Below are 6530 nucleotides of genomic sequence, written 5' to 3' on the forward strand. Positions count from 1 at the left end.
CATCCGTTTCTCAAACACCATGTAGTGCGAGAAATCTAACGGAGGCGATCGAGTCTTGTGGGGAAAAGTGCGCAAACCTCTGCAGAGTGTAACAAACTAATCATGATTAGCCGTGTCCCCGGTTATGGACATCTTGAGTATCTAGTTCTTGGATTATCCTGTTGATCTCATCACGTTACTTTAAATGAATATTGTTGGGTTTAATGATGTTACTTAATTTGGATTGAGAATGCTGTCAACCATTCTCAATGTTCAACAACCACCATGATAGTTAAATAAAATTTATTCCTTTGTAGTAGGGAAAAATTGGCTTTTCGCAAAAACGTTATAACCATAGAGCTTTTCCACCAGCCAAATATGCATGTAGTGATAGCCTTTATTCATCATTCTCTATGGTGTGAATTTGCTAGTACATTCAATGTACTGACCCTCTGTGGCTGCAACGTCTCATGTTGCAGGATTATCTTACGACGAGTAAGTGATATGTTAGGGTTACGATTTCTACACTCAACTTTGCCGTTGGTGTTGATGGGAATCCACAACCTTGTTACTTCCGCTATTTTGGATTTGAGGTAATAGTATTTACGTTACTTTTACATGTGATTTACCTCTGTTATAAATCCTCGAGTACTATGTGTGTCAGCATACCGATCCAGGGATGACACTTAAGCACAGAGACTTGACCCATTCGGGTCGGGTCGCTACAAAAAGGCTGGCTTTGGTCGGCGCGTTAGAGGAAGAAATCACCAAGCTGAAGACGTGTCTTACCGAGTCCAACCGAGAGGCGACTCGTCTAAAGAAGGATAAGGTGACTCTAAACGAGCAACTGGAAAGCATGTCTCGTAGGATTAACGACCTGGAAGCTTAACTGAAAGCACTCGCCAAGAAGCTCTTCCTTATGCTCAAAGGTACTTTTCTTTATCCGACTGATTCACTGTTTGCAAGTCATCATGAATTGGTCGACTCACTAACTCCTTGAATCTGCAGAATTCTGCCAAAACTTTGAAGAAGAAACTGGATTGGTCGAGATAGGCTTGGACCCTATCCTTTCTCCAGTCGGTGATGAGGCTGCCATGAACGTGCTCTGACTGGAATCTCGTGTTGCCAGCGTTACAAGCTATCTTGCTCGCCTGAAGGTGGCGGTGTCGCGCATTGATACATCACTCTGGCCAAGGGCAACGTTTCAAAATGACCTCGAGTCTCTGATCACTTGACTCAATGAGGTTCCTGGTCGAGTGCAGGAATGGAAGAAGTCTTCTGCCCGATGTGGTGCTGATGTGGCTCTGTCACTGGTTAGGGTCCACTGCAAAGAAGCTCGAGAAGAGAAGCTGGCGGCGATCAAGGTTGCCAACACCAAAAGGCATGACTTCCAATCCTTCATGGAAACCTTCATTGCTGCTGCCACTCGGATCGCTGACGGAATTGATCTGGACGAGTTCGTCGAGCCTGCAAGCCCTCCTCCTATGGAGTGAACAAACTTTATATCTCGCCTTAAATTTGCCTCGGAATGCTGAGTGATTTTGTAACCGTTAAGCTCCTTCGGGCTTGATGCTCGAGTACTTTTATCTTTGTTCTGGAACTTTAGCATTTATCTGAACTTGGTTTATCTTCTGAATGTGCTTGTGTTTGCCTTCGAGTGGAACTTGTTCTTCACTCGGAATATTCTTTGTACTTGAGATGCAGTTCTGAGGAGGATGTCCCAGTCGACCTGCACTTCGTCGTCCTTGCGGATGAGGATGGAGCGCACGTTGTATTTGTGGCGAAGTCCAAGGAGAAGGTTGCAGTCGACCTGCACCTCATCGTCCTTGCGGATGGGGATGGAGCGCACATTGCATTTGTGGCGCAGCTCCGAAGAGAAGGTTGCAGTCGACCTGCACCTCATCGTCCTTGCGGATGGGGATGGAGCGCACATTGTATTTGTGGCGCAGCTCCGAAGAGAAGGTTCCTGTAGACCTGCACCTCATCGTCCTTGCGGATGGGGATGTGTTTCAAACTTAGGCGAGTACTGGACTACAGCTAAGCCCCCGAGTGTGAGGGTTGCTCATCACTCGGTAGGATTTTCTAAACTTAGGCGAGTACTGGACTGCAGCTAAGCATCTGAGTGAGAGGGTTGCTCATCACTTGTTAGGATTTTCTAAACTTAGGCGAGTACTGGGCTGCAGCTAAGCCTCTGAGTGAGAGGGTTGCTCACCACTAGGTAGGATTTTTTAAACTTAGGCGAGTACTAGACTGCAGCTAAGCATCTGAGTGAGAGGGTTGCTCACCACTCGGTAGGATTTTTTAAACTTAGGCGAGTACTGGACTGCAACTAAGCCCCTGAGTGAGAGGTTTGCTCAACACTCGGTAGGATTTTTTAAACTTAGGCGAGTACTGGACTGTAGCTAAGCCTCTGAGTGAGAGGGTTGCTCACTACTTAGTAGGATTTTTCAAACTTAGGCGAGTACTGGACTGCAGCTAAGCCCCTGAGTGAGAGGCTTGCTCACCCCTCGGTAGGATTTTTCAAACTTAGGCGAGTACTGGACTGCAGCTAAGCCTCTGAGTGAGAGGGTTGCTCGCCACTTAGTAGGATTTTTCAAACTTAGGCGAGTACTGGACTGCAGCTAAGCCCCCGAGTGAGAGGCTTGCTCACCACTCGGTAGAATTTTTCAAACTTAGGCGAAACGGATTCGCAGCTAAGCCTCCGAGTGAGAGGCTTGCTCACCACTCGGTAGGATTTTTCAAACTTAGGCGAAACGGATTCGCATCTAAGGCACCCACTGGGGTATTTAGAACATATAAAAAAAGAACAACAATCATTTAAGAGACTGTAAAACTATGTCTTTGATAATCAAACTAAAGGGTATTTCTTATTACATCTCAGCAGTCTGAATGCTTAAGTGTAAAAGGGGCGGAGCAGATCCGCACTCCAAGCGCGTGGCACGTCTTTCTTGTGCTGGACATTGTATAAGTGGTATGCTCCGTTGTGGAGCACTCTGGTGATAATGAAGGGGCCTTCCCAAGTAGGAGCAAGCTTGTGTGGTTTCTGCTGATCCACTCGAAGAACCAAGTCTCCTTGAAATGCTCGACCCCTCATGTTTCTGGCGTGGAATCGACGTAGGTCTTGCTGATAAATGGTCGTCCGGATCAGGGCCATCTCTCTTTCCTCTTCCAGGAGATCAACTGCGTCTTGTCGAGTTTGTTCTGCTTCATCTTCTGAGAAAAGCTCGACTTTGGGTGCGTTGTGAAGCAAGTCACTCGGAAGAACAGCTTCAGCTCCATAAACCAGGAAGAATGGGGTTCGGCCAGTCGACCGATTAGGAGTTGTCCTCAAGCCCCAAAGCACTGACGGAAGTTCATCGACCCAGGCGCCTGCCACGTGCTTGAGATCACGCATCAGTTGGGGTTTCAGTCCTTTGAGAATCAATATGTTTGCTCTTTCAGCTTGTCCATTCGACTGGGGATGGGCGACTGAAGCGTAGTCGACCCGAGTGCCTTGGGAAGCGCAGAAGGCTCTGAACTCATCAGAATCGAAGTTTGACCCATTGTCAGTGATGATGTTGTGCGGAACACCATATCTGAATGTTAACTCTCTAATGAAACTGACCGCAGTACTGGCTTCAAGACTTTTGATGGGTTTGGCTTCAATCCATTTGGTGAACTTGTTGACTGCCACGAGTACATGAGTGAAGCCGCTCCTACCCGTTCTCAGAGGTCCCACCATGTCCAAACCCCAAACAGCGAAGGGCCAGACGAGTGGAATGGTCTTCAGGGCTGATGCAGGCTTGTGAGACATGTTGGAGTAAAACTGGAAACCTTCACATTTGTCGACTATTTCTTGTGCCATCTCATTTGCCCGTGGCCAATAAAATCCTGCTCGGTATGCTTTGGCCACAATGGTCCGAGAGGATGCATGGTGACCACAGGTCCCCGAGTGGATGTCATTGAGGATCACTCGACCTTCCTCTAGTGTTACGCATTTCAGGCTGACTCCAATTACAATTTCTCTGAACAGCTGCCCTCTTATCACAGTAAAAGCTTTGGATCGGCGGACGATCTGTCGGGCCTCTTCTTCGTCCTCTGGGAGTTCCTTCCTAAGGATGTACGCGATGTACGACACTGTCCAGTCGAGAGTGATGACCAAAACCTCCATGATCAAGTCGACCACGGCCGGGACTTCGACTTCAGTCGGATCAGCGACGCTCTTTGGTTGCGGGGGCTCTTCAGTGAAAGGATCTTCCTAGACTGAAGGTGTATGAATATGTTCCAAAAACACATTACTGGGAATGGCTTCCCTCTTGGAACCTATCTTCGCCAAATCATCCGCTGCTTGATTTTTCAGTCAGGGTATGTGATGGAGTTCTAAACCCTCAAACTTCTTCTCTAACTTCCTCACTGCATTGCAGTAGCCAGTCATAGTCGGGCTTCTGACGTCCCACTCTTTCATCACTTGATTCGCCACCAAATCTGAGTCACCGTAGACCATGAGGCGACGGACGCCGAGTGAAATGGCCATACGCAACCCGTACAAAAGTGCCTCATATTCAGCTTCATTGTTGGAGGAATCGAAATGAATTTGGAGAACATAGCGGAGCTTGTCACCCCGGGGGGATACCAATACTATCCCAGCACCAGAACCATTCAGCATCTTAGATCCATCAAAGAACATGGTCCAATGGTCCGAGTGAATCTGAGTCGGCTATTGCTGTTTGATCCACTCGGCGAGGAAATCCGCTATTGCCTGGGACTTGATAGCTTTCTTTGCCTCAAACTTGATATCCAAGGGAAGGAGTTCAATCGTCCATTTTGCCACTCAACCAGTTGCATCTCTGTTGTTCAGAATTTCTAACAATGGTGCGTCGCTGACGACTGTAATGGTGTGATCAGAGAAATAATGTGCAACCTTCTTCGTGGTCATGTAAATCCCATAAACAAGCTTCTGATAATGTGGATATCTTTGCTTGGATGGAGTTAAAACTTCAGAAACTTAGTATATTGGGCACTAAACTTTATAGGCTTTTCCTTCTTCTTCCCGCTCGACTGTGAGTACTGTACTGACAACTTGTCCAGTGGCTGCAATGAAAAGCAGTAAAAGCTCTTTGCTGATTGGGGCAGCAAGCACCGGCTGGGTGGAAAGCAGGGCTTTGAGATCTGCAAACGCTGCATCAGCTTCAGGAGTCCACTCGAACTTGTCAGATTTCTTCATCGGTCGGTAAAGAGGCAATGTCTTTTCACCGAGGCGAGAAATGAATCTACTCAAGGTGGCCAAACAACCAGTAAGCTTCTGGACATCATGCACGCGCACAGGGCGCTTCATCCGGAGTATGGCACCAACTTTCTCTGGGTTCGCGTCGATCCCTCGTTCGGAAACAAGGAAGCCGAGTAACTTTCCGCCAGGAACTCCGAATGTGCACTTTGATGGGTTAAGCTTGATATCATATCTTCTCAGGTTGGCAAAGGTTTCAGCAAGGTCAGTCAGTAGGTCGGAACCTTTACGCGACTTGACCACAATGTCATCCATGTATGCTTTCACATTCTGACTGATTTGAGTGAGCAGACACTTCTGAATCATCCTCATGAATGTGGCCCCAGCGTTCTTGAGACCGAATGGCATGATGAAAGCTGCTTTTATCTCGTCGGGTCCATACAGTCAGATATGATGGTACCCGGAATAGGCGTCTAGCAAAGACAAACGCTCACACCCTGCAGTTGAATCAACAATTTGGTCAATGCGGGGGGGAGGAAAATGATCTTTCGGGCAGGCCCGATTGATATGCTTGAAGTCAATTCACATGCGAAGTGAGTCGTCCTTCTTGGGGACCATAACAACATTGACGAGCCACTCGGAGAGGTAAATCTCTCGGATGAACTCAGCTGCCAGGAGCCGAGCCACTTCCTCACCAATTGTCTTTCTCTTTTGTACGGCGGACCGTCGGAGATGTTCCTTGACTGGTTTTACTTTCGGGTCGACTCGCAAACGATGCTCAGCCAGTCCCCTGGGTACACCCGGCATGTCAGAAGGTTTCCATGCAAAGATTTCCCAGTTCTCACGGAGGAACTGGATGAGCGCTTATTCCTATTTGCTATCGAGTGAAGTTGAGATATGAGTAGGAGCAGCATTAGGATCGGTCGGGTGAATATGAATCGGCTTGGTTTCACCGGACAACTGAAATGCAGAATCAGTGGCAGGCTTCTTGGAGTGCAGCAAATCACTCGAATCTGCATTTTTCTGGTATTCTTGCATTTCAACTCCTGCCATTTGTGCATCAGTGATTTTTGAGCCCTTCTGGAAGCACTCTTCTGCTTTCTGCTGATTGCCAGTGATAGTGATCACTCCTCTGGGACCAGGCATTTTCAATTTGAGGTACACGCAACACGGTCGAGCCATGAAACGTGCATAGGCAGGCCTACCCACAATGGCATGATAAGCACTCTTTAAATCCACTACTTCGAATGTCAACTTTTCTTTGCGGTAATTCTTGGAATCACCGAAAAACACATCAAGGACGATTTGGCCGAGTGATTCAGCCTTCTTGCCAGGTATAACGCCATGG

The sequence above is a fragment of the Triticum aestivum genome, chromosome 1A (assembly GCF_018294505.1).
Source record: "Triticum aestivum cultivar Chinese Spring chromosome 1A, IWGSC CS RefSeq v2.1, whole genome shotgun sequence".
Taxonomy (NCBI): Eukaryota; Viridiplantae; Streptophyta; class Magnoliopsida; order Poales; family Poaceae; genus Triticum; species Triticum aestivum.